Below are 16,392 nucleotides of genomic sequence, written 5' to 3' on the forward strand. Positions count from 1 at the left end.
TCTGTCACCCAGGCTGGAATGCAGTGGTATAATCATGGCTCACTATAGCCTCAACCTCCTGGATTTGAGCAATCCCCCTGCCTCAGCCTCCCAAGTAGCTGGGACCATGGGTGCATGTCATCACATCCAGCTAGTTAAAAAAAATTTTTTTTTGTAGAGATAGGGTCTCACCGTGTTGCCCAGGCTGGTCTCAAGCTGCTGGGCTCAAGCAATCCTCCTGCCTCAGCCTCCCAAAGTGTTGGGATTACAGGCATGAGCCACTGCACCTGGCAGGTGCCAGTATCTTGCATTTGAATATATCTCATTATTTTTGAAGTATATTTCTAGCTGTTATGTCATTATCAATGACGCCAATCAGAACTTGTAATTTATCCAGTGCTTTATGTCATTATCTGTAGTTTAATTTATAGTGCCTAGGCAACTTTTTCAATAACTGCTTAGCTCTTGCTAAAATACATCTATATATCAATTTATAGATATACACATGTATTAGTCCGTTCTCACAATGCTATAAAGAACTACCTGAAACTGGGTATTTTATAAAGGAAGTAGGGATGCTGGTAATTGACTCACAGTTCTGTATGGCTAGGGAAGCCTCAGGAAACTTACAATCATGGTGGAAGGCGAGAGAGAAGCAAAGCCACGTTTTTACATAGTGGCAGGCAAGGGAAGGGGGAAGAGCCCCTTTTAAAACCATAGGATCTGGCTGGGCGTTTTGGCTCACACCTGTAACCTCAGCACTTTGGGAGGCCAAGGAGGGTGGAACACCTGAGGTCAGGAGTTCGAGACCAGCCTGACCAACATGGTGAAACCCTGTCTCTACTAAAAATACAAAAATTAGCCATGCATGGTGGCATGCACCTGTAGTCCCAGCTACTTGAGAGGCTGAGGCAGGAGATTTGCTTGAAACTGGGAGACGGAGGTTGCAGTGAGTTGAGATCACACCAACGCACTCCAGCCAAACAAACAAAAAACAAACAAAAAACCATCAGATCTCATGAGAACTCACTATTATGAGAATAGCATGGGGGAAACTGCCACCATAATCCAATCACCTCCCACCAGGTCTCTCCCCTGACACATGGGGATTACAATTTGAGATGAGATTTGGGTGGGAACACAAAGCCAAACCATATCAATACATATACAAATATATGTCATAATTTAAAATAATTTTAGATTCAAAAAATAGTTGCAGAGATACAGAGTTCCTGTGTAACAACAGTTCTGAACCTGGGGCAATTTGCGCCCTTTCCCTACCCCAGAACATTTGGAACTATACAGAGGTACTTACTGTTGGGTTTCACAATTTGGCCAGGTAGGGGGTTATGGTGAAAGGGATGTACTGCTGGCATGTGCAGGCCAGGGATGCTGGTAAACTTCCTACAAAGCATAGGATGGTTCCCTCAGCAATGAGGTGGCCCCAAATGTCAAGGTTGTGAAAGCCTGCTCTGGCCCCTTCACCCAGTTCCCCTAATGCTATTATTATACCTAACCACGATGCATCCATTACAACAGGAGATTAGATCTCCTCCTCCTTAGTCTTCCCAACTCTGTGTTTCTCAGTCTTTCCTTATTTTTCATGACCTTGGTGCTTCTGAAGAGGGTTGGCTGGGTATTTTGTAAAAGTTCTCAACTGGATATTATCTGCTGTTTTCTCATAATTTAGCCAGAACATAGGGATTATTGGGGAAGAAAATGAGGTGAAGTGCCCTTCTCAGCATATGGTGTCAGGGTTCCTGATACGCACATGACTTCACTGTTAAGTTCACCTTGATCCCTTGCATCACGTGGTGCCTGCCACGTTTCCCTTTCCAAACTGTAACTGTCAGAAGGGAATCTTTAAACCCTTATACTCAGGGAAGGAGACTTAAGCTTCACTCCTGGAGGGAGGAGTATCAAGCAATTTATGGACTCGTGTTATCACACACTATTATATTTTAATACAACTGACAGCTCAGAAGTGTCTTGTGGAAAGCAGCTTTGGGGTTAATGCCCACAAAAACCTATGTCAAATGAGCAAGACAGCATTTCAAAGACCTTTAATCATTCTGTAAACTCTAAAACTACACAAAGAATACAATTTCTAAAAGTGAAATAATTCACAAGAAGAAAGTAATATGTAGCCCAAATAAATGAATGAATAATTACCAGCTCTTGATAAGTAACTATAGATGGTTGTTAGAAAATTTCTGGCAAGAAGCAGGCAAGTGGAGTGTGAAAATAAATGTCAAAGATTTAGAAGTCTTTCTCGCCTCAGCATCCAGAAATGTCGAAGGGTTGTTTTGGAGCTATATCTATGACTGCAGAGTGCTATGGCATTTAGAGGGTGGGGATTAGAAATAATTAATGTTGTCTAAGGCTCAGAACAGTCCCACATAACAAGGAATATCCCACCGAAAATGCCAAAAGTGTCACCATTGATGCACACAGAGCCCAAGTCCCTTCTTGTACCTCATTCACATTGCGACGCCTTGTCAATCCCAGAGATGGGGAAGTGGAAAATTTCAGACTAAAAGCTAGATTTTTAGAGCTTCAGTCCAGGACTTTTTGTGTGTAACCGAAACTGTTTCCATTGAAAATGTAAGGTTTAATATTTTCAGCAACAATTTAAATCTTATGGGAATCTTTATTTCTAAGTAGATAAAATATCTTCATTTTATTTGTGAGGTACTCTATTAAAGTATGAGTTGCCACCAAAGAAAACACTGAAACATTTGATGAACCTGCATACATAGTAAGAGAGTGTCGTTCCATGGTAACTGGGACAAGGAGAGTATTTGGGGCCCCAGTTGGGTTGAGTTTAATGCGACCCTCCCTATTTTTCTTTATAGCACTTGCCTTCCTACCCTCCACCAGTATGCAGTGTATGCATTTACTTGTTTATCTTCTGTCTCCAACCCCTTAGACAGCAAGCTCCATGAGAAGGGAATTTGCTTTAGTTTATGGCTATATTCTATGACTCTCTAAAGGGGAATACCATGTAATTCATGTTTGAACAGTATTTAAAGAGGCTTTAGATAAAAATATCAATATGAGTAAGGTATCCAAATTACCTCTTACCTGGTTTCTGCCCTCCTCTATCATGCCAGAAATATTATCTTGTATGTTTTATGTAATTTATATGATGAAATATTTATATGAAACTTAACATAGAATATATTACATATTAACATTTCAAAATACCTCAATTTTATGAATATTTTAATTCATATTTAACGAACAATTGCTATATATATAAACAAAATATAAATATGAATTATAAGCACTATAGTATGTAATAAAATATATTATTTGAATAAATGGCATTGTGCTGCACAAAATACTTCTAATCTTTTTCATTTGAAAGTACTTTTTTGGGATTTATCCTTTTTTTTAAAAAAATGTAGCTCTTAGCTCAGTGGTTGCCACCAGTGGGTGACTTTGTGCTTCAGGGGATATTTGGCAACTCCTGGAGCCATTTTTGGTTGGTTGGTTGGGTTTTCTTTTTTTTTCAAGACAGAGTCTCGCTCTGTCACCCAGGCTGGAGCGCAGTGGCACAATTTCAGTTCACTGCAACCTCCGCCTCCCGGGTTCAAGTGATTTTCGTGTCTCAGCCTCTTGAGTAGCTGGGATTACAGGCATGTGCAACCACACCTGGCTAATTTTTGTATTTTTTAGTAGAGACAGGGTTTCACCATGTTACACAGGCTGGTCTCGAAGTCTAGCCTCAAGTGATCCGCCTGCCTTGGCCTCCCAAATTGCGGGGATTATAGGCCTGGAGCCATTTTTTATTGTCACAACTGCTGGTAGTCCTAATGATCTCTGGTAGACAGACGCCAGGTTTGCTGTTAAACATCCTACAATGCAGAGTATCCTCGCAACACTGAGTTATTTGGTCTGATTCTGCTGATGTTGAGAAACCCCTGCACTATTTCTTTCCTTTTTTTTTTTTTTTTGAAACAGTCTTGTTCTGTCGCCCAGGCTGGAGTACGGTGGCTGATCTCAGCTCACTGCAACCTCTGCCGCCTGGACTCCAGCGAGTGTCCTACCTCAGCCTCCTGAGAAGCTGGGACTACAGGCGCACAACACCGAGACCCGGTTAATTTTTGTACTTTTTTCTGTGGAGATAGGATTTCGCCATATCGTTCAAGCTGGTCTCAAACTCCTAAACTCAAAGTGACCCACCCGCCTCAGCCTCCCAAAGGGCTGTGATTACAGTTGTGAGCCACTGCACCTGGCTTATTTCTTTCCTTTAATCTGTGAAACAGTATTCCCTCGACAGCATATACTATATTTACTTTATTCCTGTACCGATGAACATTTGGGTTGTTTCAATTCTCTGCTATGATGACGAGTGCGGCAAAGAACATCCTCACCAGTGTCTGTGTGTGTGTGCCACAGGGTTTCTGGTAGCTGCATTTTCTGATCTAGGAATCACTTCCAAACGCCATTCCAGAGTGGCTGGACTCCTTGCTTCTACAGCGTCACCTGGGATTCCAATTCCATGCGTCTTTACCAGCCCTTGGTATTATTTAACTTTTAAATTGTTGCCAGTTTGAAAAGTTTAAAATAGTAGCTCATTTGTAACAATTTTGCATTTCCTGATTGCTGGTAAGACCAGACCACAGGAATCATTCACACCCCAAGCATTCTAGAAAACTGGTGAAAATGTTTTCTGTCCAGCATGCGCCACTTCATTTGGTTTGTCCCTGCGTCTTTGATATGTATTACAAAACCGCACATTTTGGGGGACTAGGCTTGCCTGTTTCTGCCACTAGAGGTCACTGATCCTCAGTGGTTCTCCACCAGTATGACTTCTGACCTCTCTATCCTCCCAGGGAGTATTTGGCAACGCCTGGAGCCACTGTTGATAGTCAGGACTGTGAGTGTGCTGCTGGCACCTAGAGGTGAGAGGCCAGGCATGTTGCTAAGGCCCTGCAATGCACAGGACAGCGTCCCCCGCCCCCTTTCCCCCACCAACAAGAACCATCTGGCCCAAGTAATAGTGCCAAGCTGGAGAAACCATGGTGTCGTCTTTGAAAGAAAGCATATGACAATCTCTATAATAAAGACACCTATTATTAACAATAACAAATATTTTATTGCAGAAACTGGCGAAAGTGGGGAGAAGCATGCCTTCTGTCCCCAGGGAGAGGGCAGGGGCGAATGGGCAAGGAAAAGGGAAGGGCTTTAAGGGAGAGGAGAGGTGGGCCTGGGGCTCGCTGAGTGGTTGGCTGGAGCAGTGGAAAGTGCCCTGGTGGGGCCAGTGGCTGGTGTGGGGGTGGAACCACAGTCAGTAGGGTGAAGGCGCTGAGGGCTGGAGGCTCAGGAGGTGGTGGCAGGGGCCTGACTCTTGGAGCTGGGCAGCAGGCTGGGTGTGCTCAGAGGCTCATGGCCGCCCTGGCGAACCTCCTTCCAGGCGCAGGCAAGCCTGAGGCGTCAGGGCAGTGCTGCCCGCAGGCCCAGCGCTCCTGCGGTGACTCGGCGACCGGGCACCTGGCAGCCGCACATCCTGCAGCATGGCAGGCGGCCGCCAGGGAGGATTGAGACAACGCTGCCTGGGAGGGGGGGGCCTCTGCTCAGCGGCCTAGACCTGGGCACAAAGGAACGAGCCACTCCGTTTCTCATCACAGGCTTGAAGGCAGATGGCCTGGGCGTCGGGCTCCCTCTGCGCTCCAGCGGGGTGATGTTCACAGTCACCAGGCTGTGGACAGGCTGGGGGAGTGGTGGTCCAAAGCCACCGCTTCACGTAAGCCATGCGAGCCTCGGAGAAACCAGGCCTGATGTTGCTCAGCAGCGGCGACCTGTTGGGAAAGCACCTCCAGGCCTGGGGGACCATCTCCGGAGGTGGATGGGGGCGGGGACCATCTCTCTCCAGATGCGGATGGATGCGGGGGTAGTCCCAGCTGGGAGGAGCGGTGGGGAGGGGCCGGGTGCGGACCCACTGCTTCCCTTGGAAGTAGGTGACCTTGCAGTTCTCCTGGACGAGGGGGCTGAGGAAGGGCGCGGCTTTCTGGCCCAGAGCCAGCCCAGGAAGCGGCTCAGGTAGCTGCCCATGAGAGCAGGGCAGTGGGTGGGGCCTTTCAGTAGACACTGGGGTGCCAGAAGTTTCCGGAATCTGCGGTCAGGGTCCGAGATCAAATGTCAGTGCTCAGTGACCAGCGACCCTTGGCATCAAAATGTCGGAAAGTGCACGAGGCGCCGTGTGCTGGGTATGGTCTGGCCAGCAAGTGTCGCATGGGGCAGGAGGCCACGGCCAGGCCAGAGCTTTGCGGCACGCAGCTGCAGAACGGGCGGGTGGTGCCCCATGCTGTCTGGCCGACCAAGGAGGTTCAAGCCTCAATCCTTCCCACTCACTAAGTGTCCCAGACACTTAGCTCTGGGCAAAGGGGCCTGGCAGCTACCTCTAGTTTTTTGTACCTGACCTTTAAAGGCAGAACACAGAAGAATTTCTGCCAGGTCCTGAAAACCAGAGATACCTGTTGACAGAAGGGTGCTCTCTTTGATCAGTGTGAAAACGATTACAATACACTTGGATGCTCTTTTAAGGAAAAACAAATCATTTACTCATATTCGTCTAGGATGGCTGTTAATATCACTTTTTGCAATTTTGCTCTTAAGAAAATGGTGAAAGCCATCAGGATTTATGTTTTAGTACCTGTAATGCTGATTTTATGTTGACCCTCTTGTAATTTTCAGTGTTCATACAGCCATGTATGGATCATCTTCTCTGAACACTAATGCCATTTCTGTCCTTTCATTTCTATTGGTAATCCTGGAGTAGAGTGAGGCACACTTTCCACTAATAGCTGAAAAAATCTAACTTCAAAAACAAAGAATCCAAAGGCTGCTTAGTAACTGTAGTGCTTAAGTTTAGACTCTGTTCAAGGTAGTGTGAAACAATTTTTTGGGGGGACACTTCCCTCAAAAGCACGTGCAGAAGGAACCTATTGACCCTCTGGAATGCCAGAATTGGGAAGAGACAAAAACGTCGCAACCAATGTGAAGATCGGGCAATAGATTTGGTCCAGACTGAGGAAGATGGGTGAATAGTAAAAACACTAAATAGAGCTTAACGAGGAAGCACTAAATGCTTTTTGAGGTCAGAGGGGGCCAAGTGTTTTGCAATGCAGGGTTGGGGTCAGCCAGTAGTTGTGGGGGAATGAGATTCCTAACACTCACCGACGAATTCCTTTGGTTTTTTGCCTGACTCCATATTTATGGAATGATCTCTAGGTATATGATTTTCAAAATCTAGAGATATTCCTATGGTATAATTTTCTTCTAAAGACGGTTCTCATAATGATTGGAATGGATTTTATTCATATCTAAGACGTCTCAAGATAATGGCATCAGAGTGGGTATAGACTTTTTTTTTTTTTTTTTTGAGACTGAGTTTCGCTCTTGTCCAGGCTGGAGTGCAATGGTGTGATCTTGGCCCACTGCAACCTCCGCCTCCCGGGTTCAAGCAATTCTCCTGCCTCAGCCTCCCAAGTAGCTGGGATTACAGGCGCCTGCCACCACGCCCAGCTAATTTTTTGTATTTTTAGTAGAGACGGGGTTTTCACTATGTTGGCCAGGCTGGTCTTGAACTCCTGACATCAGGTGATCTGCCCGCCTCAGCCTCCCAAAGTGCTGCAATTACAGGCATGAGCTACTGCGCCTGGTGTGGACTTCTTTTAATGTATTTTTTCTTTCCAATGTCTATAGAATTTCCCATATCCTTTTTGCAACATAAGCCAGTGGTTGTTTATTCTGTTTGTGACTAAAGACTCTCTTGACAAACCACAATTTTGTCGTGGTGAGGTACAGGCAGTCATAAGTGAATCACCACTAAATATGCCTTCTACTGGTTAATCAAGGTGTTGATTAGTTAAAAGCCATTCTCATAGACATTGAAGATGTGTTTCTTCTTCTCATACACTAAGAGGTACAGCATTTTATTGGTTAGTTGATATTAGGGGTTAATGTATATCATTGGTGTTTTTGGTGTTCAACAAGGGGTGAGTTTGCAATTGACAGTGGAGAATGTCTGGAGACATTTTTGGTTGTCACAACCTCCGGAGGTGGTACTATGGGCATCCAGTGAGTCAAGGCAGGGATGCAACTAAACATCCTGCAATACACAGGACAGTCCCCATAACCAAGAATGATCTGCCCTGAATGTCAGTGGTGCTGAGGTTGAGACCCTGCATCCAGCTTCCTCTAACGTTATCTTACATAATCACGATGCATTCATCAAACTAAGAAATTAACATTGGGTTGATACTATTAAGTAAACTCCAGACTTTATTTAGACCGCCCCAGTGTCCTTTGTCTTCTCCAGAACCTACTCCTTCTTGGTCTCCTCCACTCTTGAGTTTTTCTGCCTTGTTTTTCATGACCTTGATGCTTTTGAAGAGGGCTGGTGAGGTATTTTGTAGAAGTCCTTTTTCAGTTTGGTTTTGTCTTTTCTCATGATTTAGATGGGGGATACAAATTTTGGAGGAGGAATGCCATAGAGGTGACTGGTATTTAGGTTGTTTGCAAACAATGGGGCAAAGAATAATTATGTATATGTATTATTGTTTAGGTCTGCAGTTTATGTGTAGGCTAAATTGCTGTTTGGTAAATTGCCCTCTGATAGCTACTACAATAGTACCAACTTAGCATTGTATCTTCCTTTGACATTGTAATTAACTGTTAGTAAAACAACATACTTTTTAGTCTCTTACATCTTTATTCATGTGTCATTACCACCTACCAGTAACACATGAGGCTGCCCATGCTCCACACTTGTACCAGTACAATTTTGGGGTTTCTGCTAATCTGATACGTGAAAATTTGTATTTCAGTGTAGTTTCATCTTGTTTCGTCGCTTTTCATAAGGTTGAAAATTTTTTCACATGGTATTGGGCTTCTTGTTTCCTTAACTGTAAGCTGTCTGTTTATACCGTTAGCTCTTGATTATCTAAAAACTGATTTCTAGAAACTCTTTATATATTAAAGCAATTAACTCTCTGTTTTGTTCACTATGATGTCTCAAACACCTAGAAGAGTAGCTGGCATACAGTAGGCATTCAATAAATAGTAGCTGAATGAGTAAACAGAGTTGCAAATGTTTTCCCTGTATGTCATCTATCTTTTGTTTATGGTGATTTTCATCAGAAAGGATTTTAAAATTTTTGTATGTAGTCTAATTGCTGGTTGTTTTCTTGATTACTTCTGGGTTTTGATTTATAGTTAGAAAAGCTTCCTCCATTTGGATGTATGAAAGAATCTTCCTACCCTCGTACTTTTATGGCATTTTTTTACCTTTAAAGTTTTGTTCCATCTGGAATATATTTTTGTCAGGATTGAACGATGGGTCCAACTTTTTCTCCTAAATGCCTGCTCGGTTGTCCCCCAATACCATTTACTGGATTTATCTTTTCCTGCATTGAGCTGAGATGCTATCTTTATCATAAAGTAAATTCTCATGTACTTGGCCATATTTCTGAACTATTTTCTTCCTTTGATTTATCTTTCTATTCATGTGCTAGTATCATACTATTTAATTATTGCGGCTTTAAAGCCTTATGGGTCTAATCATTCCTTATTTTCTCCTTTAGAATTTTTCCAGCTATTCATGCTTATTTGCTTTTCCACATGAACTCTAGAAGTACTATATCTAGTTTTAAAATTCTGTTGGTATTTTTATTAAAACCATATTAAATTTATGGAATCACAACTTAAGGAGAATTGACATCAAAGGTGTCTTTATGATATCTTCCTATTTAAAAACAGGGCATGAATTTTATAAATTCAAGTCTTCTGTGTCCCTCAGAAATGTTTTATAGTTTTCTTGTTAACATTTTATGTTGTTTATCAACAGCATTTTAGTTTTTCAGTTTCTATTATAAATAGGCTTCCTTCTTCTGTCTTCTGATTGTTGAGTTACATGTGTCAAAGGAATTGATGTCTATAAACTGACATGGTACTCCACTAATTGCTGAATTATCTTTGTAGGAGTTTTTAGTGTTTCTCTAATGTTCTTTATCTTTTTTGGTCTAACTCTATTGGCTCCTGCAAGAGGTTAATTCAATTAAATTTAGCATTTAGTATACTAATAATCATGGAGTTAATGATATCCTTTCCACATTAAACATACTATTTATTTTTGAGCTGAGATAAATCTACTTCATCCAGTTAGGGAATTCTCCATTTCTGTTTTATTAAAAAAAATTTTTTTAAAGGGATGGTGGGTTTTATCTAATGTATTTTAGGAAATCTATGGAAATGATCATATAGATTTGTTGACAGGATGAAATCCATTAATCGTAAGTATATCATTCTTAGTACTGAACCCTCTTTGGATTACTGGAATAAACCCTACCTGGACAAAGTATATATTTCTTCTAATGCACTACTAGATTCTATTTCTAGTATTTTATTTAGCTTTTTTTGTTGTTGTTGTTACATATTTTTCAGAGATATTGGCCTATTGTTATTTTTTGGGGGTAGGATGGTCTTTTTTTTTTTTTTTTTTTTTGAGACGGAGTCTCGCTTTGTTGCCCAGGCTGGAGTGCAGTGGCCGGATCTCGGCTCACTGCAAGCTCTGCCTCCCGGGTTTACGCCATTCTCCTGCCTCAGCCTCCCGAGTAGCTGGGACTACAGGCGCCCACCACCTCGCCCGGCTAGTTTTTTTGTATTTTTTAGTAGAGACAGGGTTTCACCCTGTTAGCCAGGATGGTCTCGATCTCCTGACCTCGTGATCCGCCCGTCTCGGCCTCCCAAAGGGCTGGGATTACAGGCTTGAGCCACCGCGCCCGGCAGGATGGTCTAATCTTTGATAGGTTTTGGTATCACTGTTACCCTGGCTGCATAAAAAAGAGGCTGGAAGCTGTTAGTCAATAAAAATCCAATATGAACAAGTATACGCTGTTATTATTACAGTTTAGTTTATGAATTAAACAGGATTTTGTGTGCTGATGCAGTGACCACTACTTAGATTTAGTTTCTAAGAGAAAAATAAATTCCAAGTTTCAAACAACTGACTTACATGAAAATTTCTGGATGAATATTGCTGGAGTCTGTCTTTACCCTGAGATTCTATAGCAAAACTCCCTTAAGGATTTTAAAGGGTTTTGAATACACCCATTTCCAGCCTTCTTTTTTTATTTAAAAGGGTATTAATTTTCATAGAGAATCTACTACACAATGCATGTATAATAAACACATGTCACTTTAACTCTTCTCTCGCTGATTTGAAATACCTCTAAATTCATGTCCAACCTGAGATAAGACATTGGTACACTTCAATAAAAATGCATAAGCATTACAACATGTTAAAACTGATGCCACATCTGAGCCCAGCTTTGTTTTAAAAGGGGAGACGAGGATTTCCTTAGATGAAAATTGTGGAGAGAATGTACCTGATCATGATCAACCTCGACTGGCTGCTTCTTAATGATCCAGGTGATGGACTCAGACAGGGCTGGACCAGGGAGATACTGGACCTACTTAGGTCTAGACAGGTGGGCACCAGGCAGGAAGTGCCAAATGACCCAAATTCCATGAGAGCGTCCTGGTCAAGAGATTGGGTTACTGAGTCATTATTTAGTAGTGAAAACCACTCAGGAATCAGACGACGAGGTGATGGTTCTCAGGGAGTATGTGGAGATCAGCAGTGGTCCAGAGGTGCTTAGGATGGAATCATGCCCAGCCTTTGTTTCTGCAATTAACTGTGTATTTTTAATATTCCCCAGTGGGAAAACAACCAAAACCATTTGATCCCTCAATTCTAGTGAGGCTCCAGCAGGTAGTCTCCTCTAAGTATTGTTGGGAGGTATTAGACAGTGGCCAGCGCATAAAGGAGGAGGCTTCACTTCTTCAAGGGAGACTGAGAATTTTCCTTTTAAAATGAAATGCAGAAAAACAAATAACCCCATTAAAAAATGGACAAAGGACATGAGCAGACACTTCTCAAGACATAAAAGTGGCCAACAAACATGAAAAATGCTCATCATCACTAATCATCAGAAAAGTGCAAATCAAAACCGCAATGAGATACCCTCTTACAACAGTCAGAATGGCTATTAATAAAAAGTCAAAAAACAACAGATGTTGGTGAGGCTGTGGAAAAAAGGGAATGCATACACACTGTTGGTGGGAATGTAAATTAGTTCAGCCACTGTGGAAAGTAGTTTGGAGATTTCTCAAATAACTAAAAACAGAGCTACCATTCAATGCAGCAATACCATTATTGGGTATAAACCCAAAGGAAAATAAATCATTTTGCCAAAAAGACACAGGCACTCATATGTTCATTGTTACACTATTCACAACAGCAAAGACATAGAATCAACCTAGGTGCCCATCAGTGGTGGACTAGATAAAGAAAATGTGATAATATATACACTATGGAATACTACACAGCCATAAAAAAAAAAATGAAATCATGTCCTTTACAGCAACATGGATGCAGCTGGAAGCCACCATCCTAAGCGAATTAATGCAGGAACAGAAAACCAAGTGCTGCATGTTCTTGAGAGAACTAAACATTCAGCACACAGATATAAAGATGGGAACAATAGACATTGGGGGTTACTGGAGAGAAGGGTGGGTTAAAAAACTACCTATTGGGTACTGTGCTCATTACCTGAGTGATGGAATCTGTACCCTAAACCTTAGCATCATGCAACATACTTATGTAACAAACCTGCACATGGTACCCCCGTATCTAAAGTAAAAGTTGATAGAAACAAAAAAATGAAATGCAGATCAGGAGGAGCCAGAATTCTGTACTAAAAGGGGAGAGAGGAAGAAAGAGGGAAATGGAGAGGAAAAGAGGGGGAAAGAGGTGGGGACCAGAAGGATACAGTGGGGGAATAAAGGGAGGAGAGAATATATGGGCCTCCAGAGCACAGCCCTTTGAGATTCTGAATACAGAAGAAATAATCTTGGGGGGCTGGACAAAGGCATCCGACCTGAAGGATGTGGGTCATTGTTCTTTCCAGCTGGACAAGGCAAGTTTCTGTAGACCTGCTCTCTGCTCCCTGCCTGTGGGTGACAGTTACAGACAAGAAGGCTGCTCTGGGTCTGTTCACAAGGACTTAGAAGGAGGCAGTGTCAGGAACAGAGGAGGGGACAGCAATATGTTCCTGAGTCCCCAAGTCCTCAGCGGCACTGCAGCAAAACCAGGAAGCTCATTGGCCCACCCACACGATCACCTCTGTCACCTGCAATGTGACCCAGGGCCAGGGTCATTCATAAATTACAGGTCTCCTTCTAAGGCAATGTTCAAAGAGAACCGGAATACAGTTCCCCTAGTTAAACTTCCCAATTCAAAGTGCCTTGGTAATGTCGCCACTCTTGAGATTGAAACATAAAATATATTTCAGGCAATTTAGGAAAAATACTACCCCACGCTTAGTTGATGGTATGGAATCCACCAATTTCTATAGCTCTTTATGATGTTTGCCTAGCTAAACAACAACAAATGAGAAAACATTAAAAACAACGGACATCTCACTGTAGAATTGGAATGAAATATGAATTAAAAATGACCATCTGGTGATTATCTAAAAACAAATCACAGTCTGAAACTGCTGAAACTGGCAATTTAGAATGTTATAAACATCGCCAAATTAAACTGGACACAGAACACATGAGCAGGCTGTCTGAAGTTGTGCCTGTAGTCCACAGGGAAAGGTGCTCCTGCTCCACTCACCTCCCCCGGCCTTTCTAAGCCTTGGCCCACAGGGACCCTGGAGGCTGAAGCTCTTCAAACAGGCTACAGCACATGAAGGCCAGGCTTTCGGCACAGACCCCTAAGTCCTCAAGGGCATGTTCCAGGAGCCTCAGTATATAAAGCACGTTTTCTATTAATAGCTTTTGTATTTAATGCTTTGACAACTGGGGACACCACAAGCACTGTCCCTCCCAAGGTTGGCTAATTCCCAGAGAGAACAGACAGCTGCAAGAGCGCCCTTCATGTGCAATCCAGAGCTTACAGCCCTACCATCTACTTTATCAGGCTCTTACACCAGGGCCACTGTTCTCCTGCACCAATCACCCCACGGTCAGGTATCAGCCAAGTGGGGACAGCCCCCTAGGCCACAGAACACTCTGAAATTATTCGAAGTAGCCAATCCCAAGCCTGCATACCCTGCCTCGCCTGTTCCTTCCCACTGAAAACACAATAAAAGCTCTTGCCCGCATTTTCCCCGTACTTTCTCTGCCTCTTGACCAACCCTGGTACTTCCTTATGTGGCCCTGCACGGTGTGTCATGCCTCCAGCTTCTAGGGATCTGGGAATAGGATCAACTTCTTCCTTCATGACAGTCATTCCCATGTCTGCATGTCTTACTATACCTGATTAAAACAAATCCCAGGCAATTAAAACACTCAGCCTCCAGTGCAGATTAAAGGTGGGAGCATGCAGGAAGCCTGCAGCTACCGAACCTGCAAGAACTCAGTGGCCCCATGAGAGTGTGGCCTATGGATTTTTAACCCCAGTCCTCCATTAGCTAGCTGTGTGACCTAGCAGGAAAGCACTTAACTTCGTTGAGCTTCACTTTCTTCATCTGAAAAATGGAGACAATATTGCCATCAGAGAGTTCTTAGAAAGATAAACTAAGTACTTGGCAAATATGGACTCACTTAGCACTCATAAATATTAGTTGCCTTCATGAGGATTTCCTAGAGTTATCTGCCTTTATCTTTCTGTTTAAAATACATTCTTCTGTTTAAAATGTATTCTTTTTTATTTTTTTATTTTTTGAGACAGAGTCTCACTCCGTCACCCAGGCTGGAGTGCAGTGGTGTGATCTCGGCTGACTGCAGCCCCTGCCTCCCGGGTTCAAGTGATCCTCTTGCCTCAGCCTCCCGAGTAGCTGGGACTACAGGTGCCAGCCACCACGCCCAGCTAAGTTTTGTATTTTCAGTAGAGACGGGGTTTTGCCATGATGGCCAGGCAGTCTCAAACTCCTGGACTCAAGTAATCTGCCCGCCTTGGCCTCCCCAAAGTGCTGGGACAACAGGCGTGAGCCACCACACCTGGCCTAAAATACATTTTACATTTTAACCATTATTTATTTATTCGCCTTTATCCTTTTATACCAGTGCTTAAAAACAGAAGTATGATACAAGCCACAGAGGTAATTAATTTTCTAGTAGCCACATTTAAAAAGTAAAAAGAAATAGATGAAATCCTTTTTAATAATATAATTTTACCAAATATATTCAATATATTATCACTTCAACACGTAATCAGTAAGGAAAGTTACTGAGATGGTTTATGTTTTTTCCATACTAAGTTTTAAAAATCTGTTGTGTATTTTATACTTCAGCACATCTCAATTTGGATGCTACTTTTTTCATCAAAATACTTGATCTATATTTAGATTTAAAAAAATTTATACTTGAAAACATATATATACATATCCAAATGGTTCCAAACATTCTTAAAAGTTTTTCTTCTTTTTTTCTTTGGAGACAGAGTCTCGCTCTGTCGCCCAGGCTGGGGTGCAGTGGCACGATCCTGGCTCACTACAACCTCTGCCTTGTGGGTTCAAGCAATTCTTGTGCCTCAGCTTCCCAAGAAGCTGGGATTACAGGCGCCTGCCATCACGCCTGGCTAATTTTTGTATTTTTAGTAGAGACGGGGTTTCGCCATGTTGGCCAGGCTGGCTTCGAACTCCTGGCCTTAAGTGATCCATCTGCCTCGGCCTCCCAAAGAGCTGGGATTATAGGTGTGAGCCACCACGTCCGACCCAAAAGTTTTTCAATAACTGAATTGAATATCAGTTTTTTAATTGAAATTTAAGTGAATTAGAAGTAAATTAAACTTTCATTTCCTAAGTTACACCAGCCACATTTCAAGAGCTCAAATGTCACATGTGGCTTGTGACCACTCTATTGGACGGCACAGTTTCATGCCATTTAAAATATATCCTTAACAATCCTCCTGTATTTCAAGCACTATTTATCTTACAGTGTATGGATCCCAATATTCTTAAAGTAAACAATATTATAATGTTCTATCTTTTCATTCTAGAATACAACACATCATTTAAAGCTGGTGAGTATTTTTTACCTTTAAAAATACTCCTGTCACCGCCAAACCATTTTCTTCCGGTGCTGCATCCTCAAAGTTTTCAAATTTGACTGCATTCCAATGCACTAAGTGCAGCTGAAACACCATGGAAAGAGGGTTAACACATGACTACACAGACTCTCTCCAGAATAAACCCACAGCCTCAATCAACCTACGACATTTAAACACATTTCTTCACCCAAAGTAAAGCCACCAAGAAAAGCATATGACAATCTAAAATGAGATAGAAACAAAGATCAGGAAGAAATTTAGGCAAGAACAGCAATTAATATTTCTTTGGAATAAAAGGACTTAGGGAGAAAAAAAAAAATTCATATAGCAAACTGAGTCGC

General features: G+C 42.5%; 1 protein-coding gene and 1 pseudogene across 1 annotated transcript in view; one reads left to right on the forward strand and one right to left on the reverse strand.

Moving 5' to 3' along the window:
* CA5B (carbonic anhydrase 5B) overlaps nucleotides 1–16,139 on the reverse strand; it is a 92,203-nt gene extending 76,064 nt beyond the window's left edge. Inside the window, exon 1 of the mRNA XM_037986358.2 lies at nucleotides 16,040–16,139. The gene's annotated coding sequence lies outside the window, so the exon portion shown is untranslated. The remainder of the gene's footprint in view (nucleotides 1–16,039) is intronic.
* On the forward strand, nucleotides 5,628–8,393 carry LOC140710712 (uncharacterized; annotated as a pseudogene).
* Nucleotides 16,140–16,392: the final 253 nt, after the last annotated feature.

Source organism: Chlorocebus sabaeus, chromosome X (genome assembly GCF_047675955.1).
Source record: "Chlorocebus sabaeus isolate Y175 chromosome X, mChlSab1.0.hap1, whole genome shotgun sequence".
Classification (NCBI taxonomy): Eukaryota; Metazoa; Chordata; class Mammalia; order Primates; family Cercopithecidae; genus Chlorocebus; species Chlorocebus sabaeus.